This window comes from Ctenocephalides felis, unplaced genomic scaffold (genome assembly GCF_003426905.1).
Source record: "Ctenocephalides felis isolate EL2017-DRISC unplaced genomic scaffold, ASM342690v1 CF-g0.4_SCAFFOLD_01604, whole genome shotgun sequence".
NCBI lineage: Eukaryota > Metazoa > Arthropoda > Insecta > Siphonaptera > Pulicidae > Ctenocephalides > Ctenocephalides felis.
Window position 1 is genome coordinate 34,301,170 of NW_020537758.1, and position 16,534 is coordinate 34,317,703.

Consider the following 16,534-nt stretch of genomic DNA (forward strand, 5'->3'; position numbering starts at 1 on the left):
AAAAAAAAAAAAAATTCAGTATTCCTCAAACATTTCGTTACGGTACGGGAAGTACCAGCAATTTGCCTTAAGGCACCATGCCATATACGCCACTAGTTTTATATTTCTATTTGTCTCATTGGAGAGATTATTTGCAATGTAATATATGTTATGGTAAAAGTGTGTTTTTTGTTTGTCATGTGGTCTTTATTTGGCCAAATAGCTTATGAAAATTGTATTATTTTCAATTGCTGTTAAATAAAAAAAAAAAAATATGGCTTGCTTGTCAATATATAGTAATCATTCTAGCGTCTTCTATATACTCAAGCATATAATTTTATAATACATATACTAATTTGGAGTATGTAGATTATAAATCGGATCTGAAGACATGATTCGATCAGTTCAAAAGGGCATAAAAATCATTCGTCCGAACGCGACGTTTCTGTAGTCAAATGAAATTCGTCGATCTTTTGACGTTTTCGCCGCAACTCGACCGGGGCTGCACGGGCTATTCCATCATTCGGTCCCATTGGTCCCATTCAAGCACGGTCAATTACTCGCAGCTTTTGGCGAGACGCGATGCCCACACGATCTCATTAACGGAACCGCTAAACACAATGAATGGTGCTTCGTGGTGCACTTTGCACAAAATACCTGCAACTCGGATACAAAAGCGCACAGTTAAATTCGAATGCGAACGTGAGGGGTAGTCAACCTGTTCCAAGTAACTTTTGTCCAGCAAAGCTGTAAATGACTTAATTGACAACAGTTCAGGCAATTACCATTTCGCAATATTTTTCAAATGGCTCAAATTGTAAACTATCATAGAGTACCGCATCATAAAATCTGTAAAATTGCTATTTTTTCAATTTCCACTCACTCCTTTTTTACATGAAACATCTGTATAATAATACAAGAAAATGATTTATTCGAAGTATACTATAAAACTATAGGGGGAAGTCCCCTAGTGGCGGACACCTAAGGTTAATAATAAATAAATCAAAAAATATTTTACGAAATGTTCATTAAATTATGATTTATGTTAAATAACAAAGTTAGAAATCGAACTAAATTAACAAAGCCGCAATCTTTGCTGAAAAATAATTAATACTATCAATCAAACTTTGGTATCAAAAAATATGATTTTAAACAGTAGCACCTAGTACCAGACATTTCAAAATAACCTGCATTGATCACATATGTAGCCATCTCCACACTTTGGAATCTTTGCACATGTGTATTTGATGAATATTCTTAGATTTTGCAAAAAAATCACTATTTATCCACCCTTTTGGCTGGGCCACACCGATGCTCTCAGCTGGGGCATTCATCATAAGATTTTCATTCTTTGACTAGGATATACGAAGAATGGGGGTATGTAGTGACCGTTAACACTCATACAGAACAAAATTAAATAATTGGAATAAATTACGTAAATTCTTACAGAAAATATCAATATGTTTACTGTTCGGCACTAAGGGACGACTTAGTGTCCGGTGCTAAGGGATACACATTTTGTTTATTTGGTGGCACCTACTAAAATTGTTTAAAATATCTAATAATTTTCTATCATTTTTTGGATAACAATCATGTACAACTTTTATCTTTGCATACCACTCAAATATAAATGCATGAATATGCTGAAATTACTTCCATTGATATTTAGGATACGCCGTATTTTTACGAATTTTGCCCCTAAAACAGGAAAGGGTTGCACTCGCCGTGGCCGTGTGCGTCACAGGCGAGGCTTGGCGCGTGATCCTGTACCGTGTGCTTCCTATGCCCCTTTCACTTGTATTTTAAAATGAGATTTATACTCGTTTAAATAATACGTGTTAAATAGAGTGTCCGGTTCTTGGTGCCGTCCGGCGTTACGGGACTTCCGCCTACTCGTATCCACTGCTCGAAATTAAAGTTAGATTGATTTCATATTTTAAGTATATAATTTTTTATGTTTATTGGTTGAAGTTCTTAATTATTCTCACAGGTGAAAAATATAGGTAATTTGAAAACGCAGTGGTCATTACTACGATTTGAAATCCAGATAATCATTGCACACTAATCAGTATTCATTTTGCCCTATATTCTCTAGAAATTCCTAAATATTAAATTGTCTGCTTATAAAATATCAACAAGCAACAATTTTTCAAGCAACATGTTTAAACCCTTATAAAATTCGCAATATGTATTTAAGTTCATGAGCTTTAGAAATTCAAAGTTTCAAATTGTTGTTGAATTGAAGTTGTTTCTTGTAGACATTTATTCATTATTTAACTATTTTCAAATTTGTTTTAAGTCTCTGAGGGAGATGGATATAGAAGTTGTGATAAAGTTAGATGACTAGTCAAACCAACATAAGCATTTTGCAGAAGTCACAAAATAAAATTATTTAACAAATACTACAAATACTAGAAGTGTGCAAGTATGTGCGAAATTGGCTGACTTCAGAGTGTTCACGATAACAGAAGAAATCAGAAGACGTGCATCTAAGTACAGCACTAGACTTGCCTTCCTCAAACATCCCCAGAAGACTCAAAAAACAAACCCTTTACATTTATCAAATTAACATGTAATGTAGACTTATTATTAATTTTCTGTATCTTTATCTCTACTACCACATTTTAAAATCTTATATCAACACATTTATCACCAAAATTACTGATTGACTTTCTAGGCAGCTTGTAATTATATGGGGAGAAAAAAATAGATGAACAATGAACTGCACACTGCACGTGGTCACGAGGTGGTAAGTAGTACACCAAAGAGTATTTTCAATACAAATAAATGGTTACATAGCTATCTGATAATCAGTTGTCTATTAAGTTGCTGAAATATTATTTTAATAATGAATCATTTTACTAGATGGCAATGAAAGCTGAAGTTCATATTATACTTCACTATTTTCGAGATAAAAATGAGCACAATTTATATACGAATTACTATTCGCTGTAGTCGGATAGAACTTCTTCAACAACGATTTCTGAAATTCCTATTTCAAAATATCTCGTCAAACAATATGGGACCGCCAGTACAAAAAAGTGTAGACATCTTTTTGGTGTGTCTCTTTGTTGACGCACAATCATTTTCATCCATGGCGAGGCATCGACAATAGATTTGTCATTTTTCGCTTTTTTCAGCTTTTCGCATTTTTAGAAGGCAATCGAACGCGTGAACGCATCCGCGCGATACATGCAGCGAAGGCGGGAAGGGGAAGACCACGAAAGAAACCCTGACACCCTTAACGGGCGCGCTGCCTAACGCTGGGTAGACAAATTACAAATTATAACTTGTTGGGAAACAGATTTTGATTGATAATCTACATAACAACAGTTGGGAAACACAAAACGTCAGTATTCAAGCTAGTATTTAATATTTCAAATAATTTATACTGAACAGATTTGAATAACAAAATTAAACATTTGTAGAAATATCAGTAAATTTGAAATTATCTTCAAAAATTACATGCCTTCGAATATTGACATTTTTTAATTATTATTCAAATTCACACAAAACCCTCATTTATACTAAACTATTACAAATTTATATTATGAATTCAGGATCTGATTCTCAAAACTATGTTTCTGACATTTCATACATAAGCAAGATTAGTATAAAATGCTAAATTACGTAAAGCAACAATACTTATCCATAACAAAATTTGGAAATTGTACCCGTTAATATTTTAAGGAAAAAATTATGTAAAGAAACAATACCCATCCATAACAAAATTTGAGAGTTTTACTCGTTGATATTTTGAGGAATAATTTACGTAGAGTAATGATACATATCCACCAATCTGGACTTACGGCCTTTCCCTCTGGGGTAGTGCCAGTCGATCTAATATAAACATCTTACAGAAAGCTCAAAACAAGATCCTCAAAAAAATACTAGAGGCTATCATCAGGACTGCAACATACAAACAATAGCGGAAGAAACTTGCTGCGAAATATAAGTCAAGATTGGAGAACCATCCAAATGAACTAGCAAAGGACCTACTTTCTGCGAACACTATCAAGAGACTAAGAAGATTAGATCCATTAGCCTTAGTATAGTTATATATTTAGTATAGTGCTTGTAATTATTCTCACATATTTATATTTATTATTTGCTTGCTATTATTGTCACATATTTATATTTATCATACTATCTTGAAATACTACCAATGGGTAGTATTTTAAAAACTTATTTAATAACTAATCACAACAATTACTGAATGCCTTCTCAGACGGTTGTAGTTTAGATGAAAATAAATAAAAAATGATTCTTTCAAAATTATGATAATATGATAGGCGTATATAAAAACTCATTGTTTGTCCCAAAATGAACCTGGTCTGAACTTGTTTCTTAAGCTGTACGTGTTAACTAAATATTTTATCCGGTACCCCCAATATCCGAAAGTTATTGCAAAAAAGTCAGAAAATCTGAAAATAAAGATATCAATATTTTTTATGCGAATGATTCAATAGCATAGAAATATGGCGTTAAATCAAAACATGGATCTAACAATAAGCCATTTACTCGAATATCTACAAAATTACATTAAATATAATGTAATAATTGCTACATGTTATTTTAGTATTTTTATTTGAGCTCTTTCTATATATTTGTATATAGATAATATTTAATATAATATTTTTCATAAAATAATATTTAATATATAATATTTAATTTTTTATAAAATTTTATTCCAATTTTATACAGAGGGTGTTTCAGATCTTGACTTCAAGAAAAAAAATTGAGAAACAAATTATCTTACGTTGTTTGAAAAGTAGGAGCTTTTAGGTGCAACCTGGAGCTTTGGTAAAATTATGACCATTTTCGGTCATTGTGGTTTAATTAATTTTTGTTCAGTTAAACTATGGAACCGTAACCGTAAATAATATTTCTAGGGCCACAGTGAAAAAATACCACGATTCAAGTCTAGAAATTAAGACATACTCGTATTGTTGAAAAAAAATTAAAACATGTCGACTTTGAGAGGCCCTTCTTTAAACAATATTGGCAAATGCCTAGCATCCACTCATTTTAATTTAAAGACAATAAGTTAAGAATAATGTAAATAAATTCTCTTATAAAATACTTATCAGAGAAATAAGAGTGAATCATGTTCAATCAATTACCACTTTTCACGAAACAGAGAATAGATTCCTTGGTCAAAATTTATGTCATTCGCTTGTATAACATCTTTACATTATCTTTAAAAACGAATAATAAAATTATAACGTGCGTGCAAATCCTGGCTGCTTTAAGCGCCGTAGCCCAGCGCGTAGCAAGCCAGATCTCTCCCGTCCTCGACGGCCGCACTGCGTAGCGCAGCGTAAGTGCTGGTCATAAAGACGAACAAGTGACAATAGATGTTCGGGTACTAACAATGATGTGCCATAGTTTCTCCGTCAGAGTACAGAGCTTTATGACACTTTTATAGTCGCATCCCATGAGCCAACAATACATCTCTGTAGAACACTCTCAAATGATTTAGCTCAGGGGCCTCAAAATGCAGAGAAATACTCGTTCCACCGACCGACTGATCAAAGGAATATAATGGAAAGTTGTAAATTGAAATTGGTAAATTATTATGGCAAGTTTCCATCACTAGTAGGCACATAAATATGTGGTAAGAATATAAATGATGTGCTACTGTTTTGAATATTTTAGGAAAAGCACCAGATGAAATATATTGCTTTATGACACTTTTATAGTCGCATCCCATGAGCCAACAATACATCTCTGTAGAACACTCTCAAATGATTTCGCTCAGGGGCCTCAAAATGCAGAGAAACACTCGTTCCACCGACAGATCAAAGGAATATAATGGAAAGTTGTGAATTGAAATTGGTAAATTATTATGGCAAAATTTTATCACTAGTAGGCACATAAATATGTGATAAGAATATAAATGATATGCTACTGTTTTGAATATTTTAGGAACAGCACCAGATGAAATATATTGCTTTATGACACTTTTATAGTCGCATCCCATGAGCCAACAATACATCTCTGTAGAACACTCTCAAATGATTTCGCTCAGGGGCCTCAAAATGCAGAGAAACACTCGTTCCACCGACAGATCAAAGGAATATAATGGAAAGTTGTGAATTGAAATTGGTAAATTATTATGGCAAAATTTTATCACTAGTAGGCACATAAATATGTGATAAGAATATAAATGATATGCTACTGTTTTGAATATTTTAGGAACAGCACCAGATGAAATATATTGCTTTATCACACTTTTATAGTCGCATCCCATGAGCCAAAAATACATCTCTGTAGAACACTCTCAAATGATTTCACTCAGGGGCCTCAAAATGCAGAGAAATACTCGTTCCACCGAGCGATCAAAGGAATTAATGGAAAGTTGTGAATTAAAATTGGTAAATTATTACGGCAAAATTTTATCACTAGTAGGCAAATAAACATGTGGTGAAAATATAAATAAAATGCTAGTGTTTTGAATATTTTGGGAACAGCACCAGATGAAATATATTGCTTTATGACACTTTAATAGTCGCATCTCATGAGCCAACAATACATCTCTGTAGAACACTCTCAAATGATTTCGCTCAGGGGCCTCAAAATGCAGAGAAATACTCGTTCCACCGACCGACCGATCAAAGGAATATAATGGAAAGTTGTTAATTGAAATTGGTAAATTATTATGGCAAAATTTTAACACTAGTAGGCACATAGATATGTGATAAGAATATAAATGATGTGCTACTGTTTTGAATATTTTAGGAGAAGCATCAGATGAAATATATTGTGTGTATGCAACTTTTTGGATATTCAATGGTATGGTGCTTTGGTGAAGTGAATATAGTGAGTATAAAACTTTAAGGATATTCAATAATATTGCTATTATTTTTGCCTAAATTACAAGCAAAGATTTTTACCTACAGTGAATGATCAATAATCAGTGATGATCAATAATACTAGGCATCAATAAGAAAAAATTGTAAATCGCCGCATGAAAAGGTTGAAATTTAACTATTACCGATGCGAAGAATAAAGGAAAATTACCACTAATAACATCTTTTATTAGTGGTAAGATATGTTTCCACAAAAATATTGATGAAAAGATCTAGAATGAAAATATTTTGAAATCAATCAGATTATAAATCCTAAATCCCAATCCTAACAATTCTATTTTATTAACTTCCCGTAGGGTAAGTTATTGTAATGGGCCGAAAATCGAATACCTCAGAAAAAATAGATGTGTGTGTGTGTATGTATGTATGGATACAATTTTTCGTCCACGTTTTTGGGCGCACGGATCAACCGATTTGAATGGTTCAAAAAACATTCGATTCCTATTGATAGGGAGATGTGCTGATTAGTTTTTGGCAAAGGCAGGTCCACCCAAACAATCCACCGCAGCAAAGAGTGCAGAAAATAGAAATCGAGTTTTTGAGTGAACGGAGCATCCGATTTGAATGCTCTAAAAAACATTCAATTAGTAACGATTGGGAGAAGTGTTTGTTAGTTTTTGGCAATGGCAGGCCCAGCCATTTCGAAGATACAGAGCTAAATGTGCAAAAAATGGCAGTTTTTGAAAGAACTACGCGTCCAATTTAAATGATTCGAAGAACTTTCAGCTTGTTTTAACAAAATAATTGATTTTGGAAAAAAAATTGTATCATTTTTATTTGTATATCGAAATAATAATCTATTTCAAACATTCAGTATTCCTCGAACGGTTTGTTACGGTACGGGAAGTTCCAGCAATTTGCCTTTAGGCACGATGCCATACACCCCACTAGTTTATTTATGTATTCAATCAATAATTAATATTTTAGGCACTTGTCAAATTCAATCGATTTAGGAAAAATAGTGTAATGTTACAAGAAGTTTGATGCAGATTAGTATTAAATAATTCTCATGCCTATGTTACGTTATGGTATGTATTTCGCAAAAAACACTATATAAGAAAATTATCATATGAAAAATTTTCATTTAATAAAACTGATAAATGAATATTTAAATAATAAATGCTTCAGGTAATTATTATTTAATTGCTAATGAGCATGAATTGAAATATTATACAATTTTGTGCAAGTAATAATTTAAAATAAAATCTAGAATTCTTTAAAAGTAATTGTTTTCACATACCAGAAGAGATCCAATAATTAATATCTCTTGTATAAAACGCTTGACGCATCAAATGAATTCACAAAATACTTCAAAAATTAAATAACAAATAGAAAATCTAAGATAAAGGCTTTTTGTGTATCCAACATCGCGAGTTTTTAAATTGAAAAGATGGCCATGAATGTTATTCTTGAACACGTTTTCAAAGAACTATTGTTTGAGATATCGTTTTAAAAGAAACTCTGTAAATAAAACAAAGAAATAATTACTTTAAATATTAAAAGCAACTTTTTGAATGAAGGAATGAAATAATCACTCCAAATGTTAATATGCCTTTGTACAAAATGCTGAATTCAATTTTAATACGCTTGTATAAATGCGTCCGGTTGTATAATAGTGAGACAAGAAGTATTATAAATGGCATTTCAAAAGTAAATGAAATTTTGTTACCATCCAAAGGTAAATAAATAGTTGCACCGTGTGAGGTAAAGCTCTTTTCACATTTCACGTTTTTTGGAAATGACAAATGTTTATTTGTTCACATATCAATGCAATATTATCATATAAAATATTATGATGGATGTAAAATATATATTTAATAATAATTATAATGAATATGTATAATATCATATAACATTTATAATATTTTTAATATTATATATATTTACAACATTATACAATATATAAAATATTATATCATATTTTAAATATTATAAATATTATATAATATTCTTATCATTAATTATAATCATATCTGTTAATTATTTAATATTAATTTCCTTGGCTTGTTAAAGTCATACAGTTAATTGTTTATTAATTAATGCATACCTGATTAATTTTAGAATTTTTTTTTATATACTTTGAATATATTTTAGATGCTTTATATAATATGCTTTAAAATTTTTTGAGAAATATAAAACTTATATCGCATATTTAAACGATAAAACCTTTTATGAAACATTAATAACGCCACTGTATTTTATTTACTGCAAAAAACTCGGAAAATTGTAACACATTGTAAACAATTTCGGGAAATTGTTCTTTGCCAATAATATTGAAAGTTGAATATAATTAATTCAGTAGATTCAAACTTCTAAATACTTATAGTTAAAATTATATTTAATTTCAAATTTGTCAAAATTTTAAAAATAAATGTTATATTTAAACTTATGGACAATTCGTTTCGCTGAATATAATGAATATGGAATATAACTTTTAAAAAACCATATATATAATTATTAACTTTGTATAATAATAATAAAATGTACTTACAATCAGAGTTCAGCTAAATAATAATCCAATTGAAAAAGGCACTCAAACACACAAAAACTTCACTGAACTTTAAATCACTCTTAATTTCACTAACCCTTAACTGAAATATGTATTGACTTACTTTTAGGTTTAATTTGAATAAACTTATAACACATAAATTAAATTATAAATGAACTTGGAAAGTGCACTAAATTGAATAATTATTCACTATACATATATCAAATAGAAAATTCAAAACACTCACCACTCGATTATTGTAAGATATAAATTTAGTAAAAGTATTTTGTTGGGACAATTTATCACTTAATAACTTTTTCAAATTTGAATATATAATTAATTTAATTCATTTAAAAATCGATAGACTTAGTGCACTATATTTATTTTTTCAAATTCAATTCAAATATTTATTTTTATTGATTATTCTAATAAGAATTTTAACGCACAAATCTATACACCACACATTCACTTAAATAATTCCAATTTGTTTAATAAATAATGTAAATTCACTTAAATAATTCTTATTTGTTTGATAAATAATGTAAATTTTTGCACCTATAAATAAATAAAAATCCAATAAAATACTTTATTTAAAATTCGGGAAGTGACGACACTGATTGATTCAAAATCACCAAAAGTTTATCAAATGATAAAGAAATGCACAACAATACACTTTACCCCACACACTAGTTTTTGTAGTAAACTTGAACGTTAGAAAATGAAGTTTTGGCGTCAATTTATCACTTAAAACACTAATGATTCAATTACTTAATGCTGTTTCTAATTGATTTAATAACAATCAATTTAATTTATCATTTATTTCACATCATTTATTATTTTCGAACCACGCGACCACGTGTTTTCTGGAACGGAGCGACGCGACCGTTCCCCTCTACGACCAGCGGTAGACTGAAGAGAGAATTCCAACATGATTCTGTGGAGGGGATTTATAATCGTACTATCTTTCACTATCATTCTGTTTTATATCAAACCTGTCAAAACCTGTCAAAAAATGTCCTTTTAATATTTAAATGTTTTAGAAAATCTTTAAATTAATTGTTCTTATTACTATTATTGTAATTGTTGTTGTAATCTAGTTGGTTTCTTATAGGATTTAGATGAAAATATATTTTTATGTACATATTGTGATTGATAATGAAGCGATGGAAGGGTTTTGTCTATAGGTTGGCTTGAGATTTTTAATAAATTATAATATATCCTAAAATATATTTTTTTATTTGTTGTACCTACAAATATGTGAATATTAAAATAATTCACAATGCTAAACTGAATTCAAAAAATCCCAGGATAATTTTTTTATTATTCTTAGCTAGCTAGAATATCCTAGCTTGCAAAAATTGATATCTTGTTCAGATGCAAATAGATGGGATTTATAATCGTACTATCTTTCACTATCATTCTGTTTTATATCACACCTGACCTGTCAAAAAATGTCCTTTTAAAATTTAGAAATGTTTCAGAAAATCTTCAAATTAATTGTTCCAATTACTATTATTGTAATTGTTGTTGTGATTTAGTTGGTTTCTTATAGGATTTAGATGAAAATATATTCTTAAGTACATAATTTAATTGATAATGAAGTAGATGGAAGGGTTTTGTTGGCTTGAGAATTTTAATAAATTATAGTATATTCCAAAATATATGTTTTTATTTGTTGTTAATATTATTATATTATTAAAATAATTCTAAATTGAATTTAAAAGATCCCAGGATAAAAATAATAAAAACCTAGCTAAAAATAGTCTAGCTTGCAAAAATAGAAAACTTGTTTAGATGCAATAATAGTTTTATTAACTTCCCGTAGGGTAAGTTATTAAAATGGGCCGAAAATCGGAATTGAAAATTTTTACATTTCTCGACGTTTTGAAGGATTCTGAACATTTTGGCATACCTCAGAAAAAATGGATGTGTGTGTGTGTGTATGTATGTATGGATACAAATTTCCAGTCACGTTTTCGGGCGCACGGATCAAGCGATTTGAATGGTTCAAAAAACATTCGATTCCTATTAATAGGGAAAAGAGCTGATCAGTTTCTAGCAAAGGCAGGTCCAGCCGTTTCGGAGATACGAAGCAAAGAGTGCAGAAAATAAAAATCGATTTTTTGAGAGAACGGAATATCCGATTTGAATGATCTAAAAAACATTCAATTAGTAATGATTGGGAGAAGTGTTTAATAGTTTTTGACAAAGGAAGGTCCCGCCATTTCAAAGATACAGAGCTAAATATGTAAAAAATGGCAGTTTTTGAGAGAACTAAGCGTCCGATTTAAATGATTCAAAGAACTTTCTGCTTGTCTTAACAAAATAATTAATTTTGGAAAAAAATTTGAACCTTTTTTTTTGTTTTTTAATTTTTTGTCAATCGTAATCGAAAATAATTCAGATTTAATTTTTAATACTGACTATAGTTCTAATATACTTTACAAATAATTTCAACTTTGCAATTCAGTTTATATAATTCTTATAAATATTAGACAATGTTACAATATTTATAATAATCTATTTGAAAACATTCAGTATTCCTTGAACATTTCGTTACGGTACGGGAAGTTCCAGCAATTTGCCTTAAGGCACGATGCCATAATTGCCTCAAGACAGAATTCCACTTACAGCTAGTTAAATTTTATTTGATGTCTGTGAAATCTAGTCAAACCAACAAAAACATTTTGCAAATGTCACAAAATAAGTTTTTTTTAAAAAAATACCATACGAGTAAGCACCCTAGAATGGCACAAATTGTATTGATATCTTTTTTGATTGAGAAAAATGGTTTTATTGAACTTTATTTAATTTTTGTGCAATTATGTCAAACCGAAATAAACATTTTGACAGTGACCCAAGTTTTTTAGTGTTAGGTTGCCTACCAATTAGAGCTGTCAAGAACCGTCATTTTCAAGAATCGGTTCCAAAGTCCAAAAAGGACCCGGTTCCGGAAGAAACGTGACCGGTTCCAACCCGGAAAAGTCCGGATCGATCCAGAACAATACCAGACCGCTCCGGAAAAAAGTCCGGCTACTTTTTTCTTATTGTAAGTTATTGTAATGGGCGAAAATCGAAATTGAAAATTTTTACATTTCTCGACGTTTTAATGGTTTCTGAACATTTTGGCATACCTCAGAAAAAATGGATGTGTGTGTGTATGTATGTATGGATACAAATTTTCAGTCACGTTTTCGAGCGCATGGATTAGAAAAGGTAATCGAGGTAAACTAGCTTAAGTTATTCCAACTTTTCTCCCAATTTCCACTTAGATTTAAATGAATTTTTGCACAATAAAGAAAAATGTACAGGCTTTCGAATGATTTTTTTTTTAATTTCAATAATTATTACAACTTTACGTATGATGCTAATATAAAAGTAGTCAAAAAAGCCGCACAAAAAAATGGAAAATGAAAATCATTTTCACCTTTTCACGCAATAACAAGTAATTTTTTCACATTATTTATTATGGACAACATAGACAAGATCAGTACAAATAGAATGACGTTAACAGTTTTTCGATATCTCTCATATTTCCGACAAAAAGTGAGTTTAAAAAAAGGGACCACTTTCACATGTTTTCACTGATACCTCGGCCAAATGATGAGCTACGGATTTGAAATTTGGTATTTCGAAATCAAAATTATTTAAATACCAGGGTGGGGCCAATTCTGTATGGAAACACGCCCAGACCCTTTAGGCAACTATTTTTTTGAAATTGAATTCGAAAAGAATGACGATTGTTAATGTTCTGCAGATAAATTGATTTATGATTTACATTTAATTTGCTCAGATATAACAAGATATAACAAAAATAATGAAAGTTACTGTATCTGTAATAATATATTTGAAAACCGTTTAAAATTTCTCGAATATTCTATTACGGTACGGAAAGTTCCAGCAATTTGCCTTAAGGCACAATGCCATACACCACTAGTTTTATTTTACAATTATATATAGAAACGCACAAATTGAAAAGACGCAAATACAAATAAAAACGTATTTAATACAAATAATACTTCACAATCAAATCAAATATATGAATCAAACAGAACTAGATGCAATATTAGCAGTAATAATTTGGGCCATGTCGCCACGAAGGTTGAATTATGACTATTGTGAGGTGCAATAAACTTTTCGTATTGCACCCTCTATGGTTCCGAACCCGAAACTATTCAATTAGATAACAATTTTTGAATTTTAGTATCATCTGGTAACAATTCATAGTTTTGTCCCTTTCTGACCCCAATAAAAGAGTGCGTAAAACAACTAAAATCATTCTGTATTTGGACCTCTCGGTGAACACTACAGTCAGTGGTAAGTCTCTGAAACATTTATGTATTATGTAATCATTTCGTGCATTCTTTTCAAATACGTGTCATGGAACTTGTCTTTTGGTTGATTCGATTTGACTTGATTTTCTGTTGAATTATAATTAAAAGAATGTAAATAATTGAAGTGAAAATTCGTCTCTTTAATGTTAAACGATTTGCGTTACATTTTTTAATCCAATATATTTGTGCTGAAGTGTCGCCTTAGTGTTTATTGTCGTGAAAATATTTAATTTTAGCCTTTGAGTTAACATAAATAATTTAATGCAATCTTTAGATTATTAAATTTAAATATAATTAAATATTAAATTTTATATAAATCTTATGTTTCAAATATTTACGATTGGCTACATTTGTTTTGTTTCAGATTTCATACAGTGTTTTGCGCAGTGGCGGATTGCTTTAGGGCTTATTGTGCATGAATTTTTTTTATTCAATCACATTGACAGTTTTTAATTATTTTTTATAATTTTGTTAAATTATAATTTTGAGTTATTTGCGTCGACAATTTAATTTTTTTTTTGTTCGTGCGAAGACTTGTTCGTAATTTTAATATCGTTTGAAACGATTTCCGCGTTTAAATGTGTTCCTGTCGCCTACCCCCTACGGCAGGTTCTAGTAATTCGCGTTTCGTTAATAATTTTTTTTTTCGTTCGGTGTATGGGTCCTTGCGATGTTTTTCCCAGAAGCAACGCAACCCCATACACTTTAATTTATAATTAGTATTATTTGTACAATGTTTATTTTTTTGGAATTATTTTATTAGTAGCATGGATGTAAATAACTCGTCTAAAAATCTAAAAACTTTGTTAAATAAATTACTTGTTTTATTTTGACTGATTTTTCTACCGTAATGCAATGAACATATTTTAATTAAAATTTTAAATTTTTTGTGATTGCACAATAAGTCTCCTAAACGGAGAAATGTTGAAGACGTACTGTTTGAAGTTGAAAAAAAGTATGATGATACAAAACCCTAAATTATGTAAAAAAATAACAAAATTAATATTTATTTTAGTGTAAATGGGCCTCAACTAAAGATACCAGGAGGTTGAATACTACAACAACGAACAGGAGAAGATGTGTACCTATATGATGTACCAGAGCACTGGAATGATTACAAGCAGGTTGCCACATATAGTAATTATGATTCATCATAATTCCATATTCCATGTTCTCAAGTCACTTTTTATTTCAGGCATGCAGAGTTAAATTACCTTTCATATTTGGAGTGAGATGCTAAACATACCAAATAGCAATCATTGCACTCTAACAAGAGTACCCTTAACCCTTTCAGTTCACCTCAATATAGATACGTACAGGTTTCTCGTATTCATAAGTTAATATTAAGTAATTAGACCTTAGTTAGATATAAGTATAAAATATTTTTATTTTTGTTACCGGGGCCCCGTTTGTATGTTCGTCCCTATTTTTAGGGGCACTTGTGTTTTTTTTTATCTCATTTCAGATATCGTTTCAAGAAAATTGCTTACCAAGCATACAGGTACTACCAAAAAACCTCTACCGAATAGAAAGTGAGTACCAAGAACTACTTCCACAACTCATAGGAGGACATGGTCAGACCAATCGATGTACCAAAACACTAAAATTATTGGCATGCTGCTAAGTAATATGTATAAATCTTTTTTCTTTATATTTTCTAAACCACTTTTATTTCAGGGTTACAGAATTAATTTCTTTTCGCACCACAAAGCACCAAGACTTCTAAATACCTGCCAGGAGGATACGCATATTTAAGGGTTTTTATCCTATTATTGTTAATTTAACCTTATTATTAGTTATGACCATACATTCTTTTATTAATATAACCGGGGCCCCGTTTATTTGTTTGTCCTATTTTTAGGGGCATTTGTGCTTTTTTTTTCATTTCAGATGTCTTTCAAAGAAGACATTGTATTGTGTGTCTATATGTTTTACGAAGATATACACGAACCACCAGGAGACCACTACCAAATTAAAGGATATGTGCAAGTGGGTACCAACAATTACTTCTACAACCCATACAAATAAATGTAGTGAAACTCTATTCTTTTTAGGTCTTGCACGAGATTTGGTAGAAAATATCAACTCAAAACCAACTAGCACCACTACTACTACCTGAACTACCGCCTGCAACAGAATTGGATGATATGACATAATCAAAAGGAAAATTAACTGTGAGATAAGACTTTTTATTATTATAGTAGTATTTAGTTAATATCAGGTTAAGGGACGTTTTGACATTAAAATCTTCGATCGTACCTTTTTTTGGGGTTGTTCGCGTACTTTTATTCAGAGCTCAAAGGGTGGCGTCATGAAAGAACTTCTCTTATATTTTTCGCGCTTTTTTTACATTAATTAATTATCATTTGTCATAAAACTTCATAGGCTGGGAACCTATGAAGTTTTTTTCCAAGTGTTTACATGGTGGATCTGGGGGGTACATCATGTAAATGCTCTTTTTATAAATTTACAATCACCGCTAAAATACTAAAGTACAGATTTTATATTGATTTTTTTCTTTACCACGAGAGGTTCTTTCATTTTTAAAACCGAAATTTTTGGGTACATCAGGTCATTTCGCGGTGGTTCTTCTTTTCGCGATATATTTGGGTCAGTTAGGTATAATTAGTTTGTAAGTTAGATTAAGTGGATTAGGGCTGCAGAAATCGATACTTAGTAGTATTTACACTATATCCATTTCCATCTGAAATGTATTAGAAACGTAAATATGAATGAAAGTATCTATTTCTGTGGCGATACCACATTAAAAAAAACGCGCCTGGCAACTTCACCTCATGGGTGGCGTGGAAGAAAAGTCGGCATCATAATAATGTACATATAATTATCAAAATTAAAATATT